Consider the following 12781-nt stretch of genomic DNA (forward strand, 5'->3'; position numbering starts at 1 on the left):
CATACACTGTTCATCCATTCACTATTTAGTATTCTATGAATGACGTCATTTCTGGCTTTTTATTTCTGGCAGATGTTTTTTGAAAAATGATGCATGCTCTCTCTTCTCCTCTTAATGCTGCTCAACCATCCTAATTTAAATCACACCCCTTTTGAATTCTAAACACACCCCTTATCTTCTGTCAGGTTTGCCACACCCCTGTCTTTGAATTGTTGCCGCCCACTTCCATACACCGTAGGTGGTGTGCATGTTCTCTTAAGAGTGCACAGCCTATTTTTGGCTCTTCTAGGCTGCTGTGATGATGTTAAGATATGTCATTTTGATCTAATTCACCTAATTTAAAAAAATCATATGTTGTTTTAACAGTGGGCGCATTTGAAGGCATTCACTTTAATGTTCTGATTATGTGTTTTATCTAGTTTCTATGATAAAGTACCGTTGAGTTATTAATGGAAATAGAAGGCAAAGTGCCTCTGAACCTGTTCAGTATTATTTATGATGCCACATGTTGCAGAGGGTTAATGAACCCATGTCACAATTATTCAAACCCTATATAATATTGCTGTTTATTAAAAATTTCTGCTAGTTTTTATGGCCTAAAGTGGTGTTAAAATATAATTAAACTATGTGCTACTGGAACGTTTATTACCAGGACATTGCAGTATACAGTAATCCCTCGCTATATCGCGCTTCGCCTTTCGCGGCTTCACTCCATCGCGGATTTTATATGTAAGCATATTTAAATATATATCGCGGATTTTTTGCTGGTTCGCGGATTTCTGCGGACAATAGGTCTTTTAATTTCTGGTACATGCTTACTCAGTTGGTTTGCCCAGTTGATTTCATATAAGGGACGCTATTGGCAGATGGCTGAGAAGCTACCCAACTTACTTTTCTCTGTCTCTCTTGCGCTGACTTTCTCTGATCCTGAGGTAGGGGGATTGAGCAGGGGGGCTGTTCGCACACCTTGTCTAAAAATGCTGAAAGATTATCTTCACGTTGCTATCTTTTGTGCAGCTGCTTCCTGAAACGACATGCTGCACGGTGCTTTGCATACTTAAAAGCTTGAAGGGCACGTATTGATTTTTGCTTGAAAAACAAACTCTGTCTCTCTCTCTCTCTCTCTCTCTCTGCTCCTGACGGAGGGGGTGTGAGCTGCCGCCTTCAACAGCTTTGTGCCGCGGTGCTTCGCATACTTAAGCCAAACAGGCCTATTGATTTGTTTGCTTTTCTCTATCTATGTGACTTTATATGCTCCTGACGGGCACTCCTTTGAAGAGGAAAATATGTTTGCATTCTTTTAATTGTGAGACGGAACTGTCATCTCTGTCTTGTCATGGAGCACAGTTTAAACTTTTGAAAAAGAGACAAATGTTTGTTTGCAGTGTTTGAATAACGTTCCTGTCTCTCTACAACCTCCTGTGTTTCTGCGCAAATCTGTGACCCAAGCATGACAATATAAAAATAACCATATAAACATATGGTTTCTACTTTGCGGATTTTCTTATTTCGCGGGTGGCTCTGGAATGCAACCCCTGTGATGGAGGAGGGATTACTGTATTGTAGATGAATCTATGGCAAGTAATTTATCTATCAAAAATCAACAGTAATTCTGTCATAAATGTAAAAATGCTGTTAATTAATTTATTTTCACCAACTACATGTAAAACTCTCCATTCCTCTGAATGAGATCCCCAGAAGCATGGCACCACACAGAGTGCAGGCTTGTGCTGCATATATTACACGTTTCATTGCACTGTTCACACTTGTTGCACACAACACATGTGGAAGTTGGTGACCATTTGCAGAATGTTCATGTAGTGCTATCCTAACACTCATAAAAAGTTGGACGCCTGTGATGAAGAAACGTCTATTTGCGGCAGCTATTCGCATCAGTGCCAGAGCCTACAGGTTACGCTTCATCCAGCCGATTGACACTATCTTAATCAGTGCCATTATCATCAAAATATTCATCTTGCAGTTATTTAAAAAAATCAGCAGCTTTATACCTTTTTCTTGATAACTTAACTATGGGCTTTCTATTTATAGCACCATTTTTCTGCATACTGCTGCTGCAAAAAATATAGAAAAATTCTATGGCTATCCACTAGATGGCAGCACTGTAGTTGGTAACTCAGACACAACAGCAAAAATCGGCAGCAAGGTGGCTGTCTACTAGTGGCTGTATACTGACATATGAGTTATCTCATACATCGCGTCTGTATATACTCAATGAGATACGGGTTTATATCAAACTCACAGCTGACAGCAAAAGCCAAGATTCCCACATGAAGTTTATCTAACACCTTTATTTTCTCACTAAGCCACATCACTGACTTTGCACTCAAGCTTAATGCTCCAAGGACTTGCACTATGATTCAAAGTGCAGCTGTGCAATGGGTGACACCTCAGCACCACACTGAACAGTGTGAGGCTTTTTACAGTGGCTGGAGTGGCAATCCTGCCACCAAACCCAGGGTTTTCCCTGCCAGTTGGAGAACTTGCTTGCAGGGCTGGATGTAGATTAACGTCATACCCAGGACGGAGCGATTGCAGGTTAAGTGCCTTTCTCAGAGGCCCAATGGAGTACAGTCACTTCTGGCGTTTACGGGATTTGAACCAATCCCTAGACTCAAAACAATGAGAAAATGCAGCAAATGCACAGGGAGTTCTTTACTCGACAATGGTAGGGTGAGCTAAACCAATGAAGCATCTAGTAGGATACTTGCTGCTCCTCAAACTTGCATGCATCACACCTATCATTATTTTCTCTGCTGTGTATAGCCACGAACTCCACAAATGTGCAAGGCTGCTAGTGTAAAAATAAAAAAGAGGTTACAAAAAAAAAAGAATCACGTGAATATTTTAAGATTGCTGTAATTAAATTAGGTAATTTAGATTAAAATGACTTGCTGCTGATTGTCAAACTGTTTGTGGATTGCAGAGGATCCTCAGGACTGCGCTTAAGACATTTGTGGGGATCCCGTTTGTGGACTTTGTGTGGTCTTTCATACTTCTTAAATTTTAATTAGTTTAAATTAGATTAGGTAAGATTAGATAAAACTTTATAAATCCCATGGGTGTAATGAGAAGTCAAGCAAAATAACACCTTTTATTGGCTAACTAAAAAGACTGCAATATGCAACTTTTTGAGGCAACTTAGGCCCCTTCTTCAGGAAAGAGGAGAATGTGGTGCTCTTGCTGCCAGGTAAGGTCCTTGCTAAGGTCGTCCTCAATAGGATCTGTGATCACTTGCTCACCTACCAGCAAACAAAACAGTCTGGTTTTACGCCTAAGAAGTCTACCATCGACCGCATCCTGGCACTGAGGGTTCTCATGGAGTTCAAACGCAAATATCGGCCTTTGTCGATTTTCACAAAGCGTTTGACTCAGTTGATCGAACTGCCCTGTGGAACATCCTGAGGGTTCGCGGGATCCCCTCAAGGTTGCTGGATATCATGGCTGGCCTGTACACTGGTACTGTGAGTGCTGTGCAGAGTGGAAGCAGGACCTCTGCGTTTTTCCCAGTTGATTCTGGGGTTCGTCAGGGGTGTGTTCTTGCTCATACACTGTTCAGTGCTTGTATGGACTGGGTGTTGGGCAAGGTCGTGGGGTCCAGCAGCAGTGTTGGTGAAGAAAGTGTTCACAGATCTTGACTTTGCTGACGATGCAGTGATCTTCGCAGAGAAATGGAGGCTCTGATCAGGGCACTCAAGAGACTGAGTGATGAGTCTTAGTGTCTGGGCTTGCGAGTGTCCTGGATAAAAAGCAAGATCCAGGCCTTTAATGACCTCTTGGGCACAGCCATCAGCAGTGTGTCTGTCTGTGGAAAGAGTGTCGACCTTGTTGAGAGGTTTACTTACCTTGGCAGTGACATTCATGTCTCTGGTGACTCTTTCTGTGAAGTCAGTAGACGGATTGGGAAAGCATGGAGGGTCATGAGGTCACTGGAAAGGGGTGTGTGGCGCTCCCGATATCTATGCAAAAGGACAAAGGTCCAAGTCTTTAGAGTCCTGGTGCTTCCTGACTTGCTATATGGAGTCGCCCACGTAACACCTGGCTGCAACAGATCATTTCTGGTGGGTGGGACTGGACCGCGTGTCTGCCTGGGGGGTTGCAAATCGGGATCCCGAATTGTTTCACCGTGGAGTGGGTGCAGCAATGCACTGTACCGGTGCATGCTCCCCAACTTGACTTGACTTGACTTGAATATCGTTTACACCCTGGATCGTGAACCCGCAAGGATATATGGACTGTCTCGTGCCTGTCTGTCATGTGATTAGTGGTGGATTGGTCATCGTGCATCTTCGGAGGGAGAGTTTCCACAAATCTCACCCCTCACCGCATCAGGACTACCGGTAGGGCTGTTTATTACATTACTTATGGAAAGCTGTTCCTGGAATCATCATCTTTTACTCCATACACTTCTTCTGTTACTGCTGCATTGGGACTGATTCATAGATATTGTTGTGACTGTATTTATTGTTGTGTGTTGTAATTGTTATTGCCAAAGGGGAGGGGGGGGGGATTTGGGTTTTTTGTTGTTGTTTATATTTAATTTCCACTTAATATATTATTCATACATTTATTTGATTTATTGGATGTTGTGTCTCTGTCTGTGAGTGAGTGGGGGTTGGGCCAAGGCTGGGTGCATTCCTAGAATCCCCACCAAAAAAATAAATAAATCACTGTCCCTTTGATGGTGTACATCTGAATGGCACCGGACCACTACACAGTTCTACACCGCCATCATTGATTCCATTCTGACCTAATCTCTAACTGCCTGGTTTGACCAATTAGTAAGACCAATCTGCACTGCATCATCAGAACCTGTGAAAAGCTTATATGCTGTAACTTACCACACATTCAAGTCCTATATGAGTTCAGGGTGAGGAAGATCATTGCTGACCCGGCAGACCCAGGATGTCACCTACTCCAAAGAGTGCAATGAAAGCTAAAATAACACATCACCTAAATATTTTTTTCCATTTATAGTTATTCTAACTACCGTATATACTCACGTATAAGTCTTGAAACCCGAAAAATCGATCATAAAATCAGACCCGACTTATATGCCCGTTCAAAAATGCAACACTTATGGTTTTTTTTTTACATCTGCTTACCTCCTCCAATCTCACATCAGTTTCTCAGACGCATCGAATTTTGTTGCAGCAGCGCAGTTACCGATTTCTTTCATTACTTCAACGACGTTTAATTTAAAACCAGCTTCATATTTTCCTTTGATCGTAGATAAGGGATGCTCTTACGATAAAGTGCAAACAGTGCAAATGTTGCTTCAGATTAGTTCAGGTATTACCGTGTGGTTAAGTAGTCACAATAGAGAGAGAGAGAGTTTAGGAGCACACGCTGATACAGCACATTGCTACACCCACATAGAAAATAAAGGCTGTGTGCTCCGTGGTTCGTCTCTCATGTGGGTGTTAGCATATCATAATCTCTTGGACCAATAGCCTGAGTTTTCTGCATTCGACTTATACAACTGACATTATAAAATACCAGAAATTATACAATAAAATCAAGTCCCAACTTATCCGCGGGAGAACTTATCCACGAGTATATACGGTAATTAAGTCAGTATCTAAGTAAACCCGCACGTTCGACGACAATCTTGTATATTTTATTTTATCTCATGTCGTGTACAGTATGTGTGCCTGGGGAGCAACTCCCTGACTCTGGCAAAGTAAGCTGTCCCACCCCAGGATGAGAGGGTGGAGCTGACACTGTATCGTCTCTTTCTCCATTACTGCCAAAGGGTTGGCGAAATAAAAAGCCTAACCACACCCCTGCAGGAAGACTCCACCCCTTCTAGTGGCAGCAATATGAAAGCCTTACCACCAGGGAGCCTGGCCTCAGATGCTGACTGGTGAGAGAGAAGGATGGAGAACCCAATCCCCGAGCTACAACTCCAGTCTGCAAACCAAGGCTAACCAAAGCCACTTGCTTTGCCACTGCACGCCTATGTTTCTGTTGCTGTTAAATGAGGTGACTCAGCTGGTGCCCCAACTTTTAGCCTGCCTATGACAGTTTGTTCCTGGTTACTTTACACTCTTTATATTTTGCATCATATCTTATCATTTGTCACAAAATCGACAAAAAGCCACAGTAAGGTCTGCGGCAGCCACCTGTATATTATTTCCTGGCTGCAAAACAGGAATAATAATTGTACTGATGTGTACAGATCAGAGTCCAAAACAGAACTGACTTGTTAGCAAAAAGATGGCGTCTTTAAAGGCCAACAGAGGAAATTATGTCATCAATGGGGCCAGTATAGGAAGTGGTGTCATCAGGGACAGGAATGGAAGTGACGTCATTAATGGGCTCAGAACCGGAAGTGGTGTTATCAGGCCCGCAACTGGAAGTGACGTCATCACTGGTCTGCAGAGAAGTGAGATAAAGAGTCAGTGTGCACCGCCACCCCCTGGTCTGGCATGGAATTACTTTCATTCAGGCCCTTTAGCTGCTCCCATGCACACGTGTGTGAGACATTTTGAATGTTATCTTTTGTATTCTGTGTTGTCCTCGTATGTTGCACCAGTACTATCCATACAAATTCCAAGTACACATTAATGTACCTGATCCATAAAGCACATTCTGATTCTGACTTTTCTTTTTACTTAATTTAGCCTTCCAGGTCACATTTGAGTTTGGCTCAACAGCACCCTCTAGAGACTACAACTATCATATGCGGTGCCAGACATACTTACTGTATGTACCTCCCTAGTAAAACTGTCATGTAAAGGGGTAGGAATCCACTGGTGGGGCACCATTTAACATGGTAAGACATACCACCCCGTGTATTCTCTAGCCTGTATATTCTCTCTTTCCCCGTCAGTTACTTAATGGTCCCCTTATATCTGACCAACCTGGTATGAGATTTTGCCTCAAGCAATCCCTTTCCAGTTAAGCAATTCCATACAATATATTTATCATTCATTTATTTTTCCAAACCCACTTATTCAAATGCAGTGTTACTATATGTATTTATTAGAGAAAGTACATTTATATCAGTCATAAAAAATTGCTTTCAGATGGCTAGTTCCATGAACAGCAATAGATTGAAAATTGCAGAAACTGTATTCTACGTTTCATTCCTTCACGTCTGTCAGGCATCATTAAATGGAATTTTTTTTTTTTGGTAAATCACTCATCACATTCAGTCACATTTCATAAAAAAAAATTTTTTGTAAAGTGTGTTTAAAATTTGCTCTCCTCTACAATTTACTTGAGACCTGCAATTTTACTTTCTGTGCCTTGTAATAAACAGTATTTGTAATGCTTCTGATTGCTTTCCCTGCCTCGACTACCTTTGGTGAAAATAAATCAAGAAACTTAGAAAAATGCTTTTCACTGAGATAGAAACTGCTAACCTTTTCGAAATATTTTAGGTGTAATTTAATGCTTTGATGATCTTCAATGTAAAACCTTATTTCCATACATTTGTTGCATCTGTGTTTTGGCATGTTATGACTTTTAGGGGGCTCTTGATGACCCTTCCTCATATTGTATTCTGTTTTTCTTACTACTGCTCACATGCTGATTAATACATTAATGAACTATGCTGCTTAAAGTTGCCTTTTGTTGTGCCATGTGGAAGCTTAAGGGTGGTTAAATGGCACATCTTGGTTATTTAACTCTTTGAGTGGTGAATATTTTTCCACATAGCAATGGTTTCACACATACACATTATTTTGTTTTTCTTATTTTACATGACCACAAGCTTTGAGAGGAAAACGGCAGGACAACCAGGTCCACTGTAACAAAAAGAATCTAACTTAAGATTTATCTGGCAGTGTAGCATCTCACATTTAGTTTAGGGGGACTGTTATAGCCCCACCATATCTCAGGAGACAAAATGCATTGGTACAAGTATATAACAAAATAATAGATAACAAGCATCACACTTTCATAAGAAATTAAAAAAACAAAAACTCTACAGTGGATTAATAATGATTTAAAAAAGAAGATGCAAAGGAAAAACTGCTTAAAAGGCATATAAGACTAATGACTGCAAAGTGAATCGTAGAGAGCAGAGAACATGACAGCAGCCATTAAGAAGGATATCAGGGAGGCTTGAAGACAGTTGAAGAGGAATATAGCAGATAAGGCGAAAGAAGACCCTAAGAGATTCTTTCAGTATTTTAGTGCAATACAATACAATACAATTTATTTTTGTATAGCCCAAAATCACACAAGAAGTGCTGCAATAGGCTTTAACAGGCTCCCAGCCTTGACTCTCTAAGAAGACAAGGAAAAACTCCCAAAAAACCCTTGTAGGGAAAAAATGGAAGAAACCTTGGGAAAGGCAGTTCAAAGAGAGACCCCTTTCCAGGTAGGTTGGGCGTGCAGTGGGTGTCCAAAAAGAAGGGGGTCAATACAATACAATACACAGAACAGAACAAATCCTCAATACAGTATAAAAATAAAAATTTTACAAGTACAGACCAGAATTTAACAGTAGATGATATCCCATAATATGATTTGGATTTGTTTAGAGTCCTGGAGACCTCAGCCATCAAGCTGCCTCCCCCATTTGGCCATTCCACAGCTGAGTCAGTGCTGGGCCAGCCAATCTGTTAAAAGGACCCCTCTACCCCATGATTCCTGCGACCCCCTGGCCTGGTGTGGAATTACCATCTTTTTAGCCATTTAGCTGCCTCCCATGCGCATGTGTGACACATCTTATAGTTATATACCAAGATGGACCAGGATGAGTGTGGAAACAGGCAAGACTTTCAGTTCAAAAGTGCATCAGTGCTTCAATAAATAATTCTACTTAAAATAAATGCTGTCCATTAAAAACAGTGTCTTTGGGTGCTCCCTTGGTAATTAAATAACCATTCATCCATCCATCCATCCATTTTCCAACCCACTGAATTCAAACACAGGGTCATGGGGGTCTGCAGGAGCCAATCCCAGCCAACACAGGGCACAAGGCAGGAACCAATCCCGGGCAGGGGGCCAACCCACCGCAGTAATTAAATAACCAAATAAATAAATACATTTAAAAGTCAAACAACCTTCTCGGTGTATTCCATTACATTCCTCTTCTCAGGACATCATACCAGATCCCTCGTCATACAGCCCTCCGCATCCCTGTCTGCCACCTCAGCTGGTAACCCACAGACCCGACCTGCCACCTCCACCATTGCCCCACTGCTCATCATGGCTCTTTGCTCTTAACATGGATGGCATTACACTATGGATCCTCTCAACTGCTTTCTTTATTCTACTCTGCACTCTTTCGTAAAATTAGCGCCACTACAAAACCTCTGCCCCAGCCATAGTTAAATCCAGAGAGCTCTTACCTTTGAATACCTCTAATCCAAATTGATCTTCTCACAAGCATTCACTCTTTTATTTTTGTTTAGTCTCTCTCCCACCCCTAACCTTACTAGCACTAACCCACCTCTGTTATATCACGGTCACTCCAGCTGACTAGTGTCACACACGTGCACATGGGGGACAGTTTGCAGGCTCAAATAGTGTTATTCGTCAGCCAGACCCGGGGGAGGTGCTCTGCTCTTGATCCTCTGCAGTTCAGATGAAGGCCCTGGATCTCAGTGACATCACCACCAGTCCAACCACTCCTGACATCACTTCCGATAAACCCTGATGACATTGTTTCTGGTACCCAGAATCCACCATCGTGCAACATCAGTTCCTGTTCCGGCTGCCCTGACTCCACCTCTTCCTCCTATCCACCAAATTTATAGAGCAAGCTCAACCTGGTAGTAAGTTCAGTTGTGAACTCCGCTTACGTATAGATGTGTTTCTTTTCTTTTGCTGATTTTTCATTATACGGGGTGGCCATCCTTAAACTTTTGTCTGTCTGTTGTCTAATTTTTTTTACTACACTAGTTAATTATGGCATTCCTTTACTCCCATAATTAACCAGATAAGTACAATTATGGATGTGCGATCCGCTCGTCTTTAGTGGCTCAGCCACCAGGAAATGAACTAAAACCCACTAAAAATCAATAATAAATGAATGCAATAAGACACCAACCCCGTTTCCAGTGAGAGTTGGACTCCGCCAGGGCTGCCCATTGTCACCGATTCTGTTCAGAACTTTTATGGACAGAATTTCTAGGCGCAGCCAGGGCGTTGAGGGGGTCCGGTTTGGTGGACTCAGGATTGGGTTACTGCTTTTTGCAGATGATGTTGTCCTGTTTGCTTCATCAGGCCGTGATCTTCAGCTCTCTCTGGATCGGTTCGCAGCTGAGTGTGAAGCGGCTGGGATGGGAATCAGCACCTCCAAATCCGGGACCATGGTACTCAGCCGGAAAACGGTGGAGTGCCCTATCAGGGTTGGGAGCGAGATCCTGCCCCAAGTGGAGGAGTTTAAGTATCTCGGGGTCTTGTTCACGAATGAGGGAAGAATGGAGCGTGAGATCGACAGGCGGATCGGTGCGGCATCCGCAGTAATGAGGGCTCTGCATCAGTCTGTCGTGGTGAAAAAGGAGCTGAGCCAAAAGGCAAAGCTCTCAATTTACCAGTTGATCTATGTTCCTACCCTCACCTATGGTCATGAGCTATGGGTAGTGACCGAAAGAACGAGATCGCGAATACAAGCGGCTGAAATGAGTTTCCTCCGCAGGGTGTCTGGGCTCTCCCTTAAAGATAGGGTGAGAAGCTCAGTCATCCGGGAGTGGCTCAGAGTAGAGCCGCTGCTCCTCCGCATCGAGAGGAGTCAGATGAGGTGGCTCGGGCATCTGATCAGGATGCCTCCTGGACGCCTCCCTGGTGAGGTGTTCCGGGCACGTCCAACCGGGAGGAGGCCCCGGGGAAGACCCAGGACACGCTGGAGGGACTATGTCTCTCGGCTGGCCTGGGAACGCCTTGGGATTCTCCCGGAAGAGCTAGAAGAAGTGGCCGGGGAGAGGGAAGTCTGGGCATCTCTGCTCAAGCTGCTGCCCACGCGACCCGACCGTGGATAAGCGGAAGAGGATGGATGGATGGATGGATGGATGGACGGATGGATGGCAATAAGACACCAAGGAGATGACTTATCACAGTATGCACTTGATATCTTGAACTGGAATTCTAAATGCCAAAGCAATAAATAAATAAAGGCCCACCCATTCTGTTTGTACCACAATAAAGACTCCAAATAAACAGTAACAGTCTGGACCTCACTTTAGAAGAAGACACAATTCTTCAGAGAGAGAAAAGAGAATGTGGCAGCTGGAGGAGCTCTTAACTTGCACCCTTTTACCATTTTCTATTCTATCAATTTTTCAACTCGGACATTAAACGGGGTATCTTCTGACATCTCAAATCTTTTTTTCTGATTCACTCTTACTTTTCCATTTTACAAATTGTGAGCTGTGATGATTAATTCTTTTTCTTTTATCTTTTCCGTGCTGCCTAGCGCCTCTTTAATGTTGTATGAACATTTATAGATGAGCATTCAAAACTTAAACCACTTAAGAGTCTAAAAAGTTAAGAAGACAGAAACCATAACACGCCTGACAGCTCCTGCCGCAGAATCGTCTTCATTAAACGTGTACCTTCATGCAATGTGAAGAAGTTGTCTGATAATACAACCTTGGAGCATTCACAGACTTAGATGGCAACAATCTGCTCGACAAAGATAAATAGAAACAGAGAACAATTACTTAAATAAGTTTGTGACAATGCATAGACGCTGGGGAGTTTCAGACAGATTTATTCTCAATAGACGTTAAATAAGACATTTCGATTTACTGTCACAGTCATGAATCAATAAATACAATTCTCCTGAAATTTTCTGTTATCCATCAAACGATTTTTCTAATACACACCATTTTATTCTGCCTCCTTCTAAATGGAGGCCAGCATGCCGTCTGATGTAAAGTTTACTTCTTTCAGTGTGATTTAGCTTAGAACCTGCAACTGAAGGTGTCCAGCACACATTTAAATAAACATGCTAACTGTACCTTTTTTTCTCGAAAGTCTTTATTAATTTTTCTTTACACAGCTTCTCCCTGAGACCCTGAATCAGATATACAGGTTAGAAAATGGATGCACATTTCTTTAAAGTTTTAATCACAGTTGTTTTCTTAAGGGAGATGTGTAACACATTTGTCAAGCATTTTCAGTAGACATAAATTCCGAGGTCACATAAAGCCAGAGCCCATCTTAGCTGTGTTGGCCACAAGGCCAAAAGCATTACAGGCCAGTGGGGTGTACTGGTTAAGGCTTTGGACTTCAATCAACAACAACTTATTTTTTGTATGCCGTTGTTTATTGAGTGTAAGTGCAGAGTGCTGTGAACATTTCTCAATGAAAGTACAAGTATAGATTATACTAACTGCTGCCACACACAAGCGATTAGAGGGCAGCCAAAGGACCCGCAAGACAGGGGAGGGGAACAGTGTACTAACAACTCTCTTTTTTCTCCCAGGAAAGACGAGCCTCAAAAGAGCCCGGTACCGTGAATTCACCTCCAACCTTCCATCCAGACTTCCGTGTTCCTCAGAAGCGTATCGTCCCTTCCTGATGACGTCACCATCATCCCAGGATTCCCTGCTCCTCCTCTCCCGGCATCCTTTCTGCCATCCCTTCCTCCATAAATACGACCATCTATCCACCATAGGGGTGGCTAGTATATGTGTGCAATTAACAAGTTGGTGTATAACCTTGATCAAGATACACTATACAGGGACGGATCCCCAACCCTTAACGCAGTGTCTCTGTGTTTTCTTTACACTACTAAATGCAGAATTAGTATACATAAAAACACAGATCTGTTAAAGCACATGGAGAGAGAGTACAAAGA

The sequence above is a fragment of the Erpetoichthys calabaricus genome, chromosome 1 (genome assembly GCF_900747795.2).
Source record: "Erpetoichthys calabaricus chromosome 1, fErpCal1.3, whole genome shotgun sequence".
Taxonomy (NCBI): domain Eukaryota; kingdom Metazoa; phylum Chordata; class Cladistia; order Polypteriformes; family Polypteridae; genus Erpetoichthys; species Erpetoichthys calabaricus.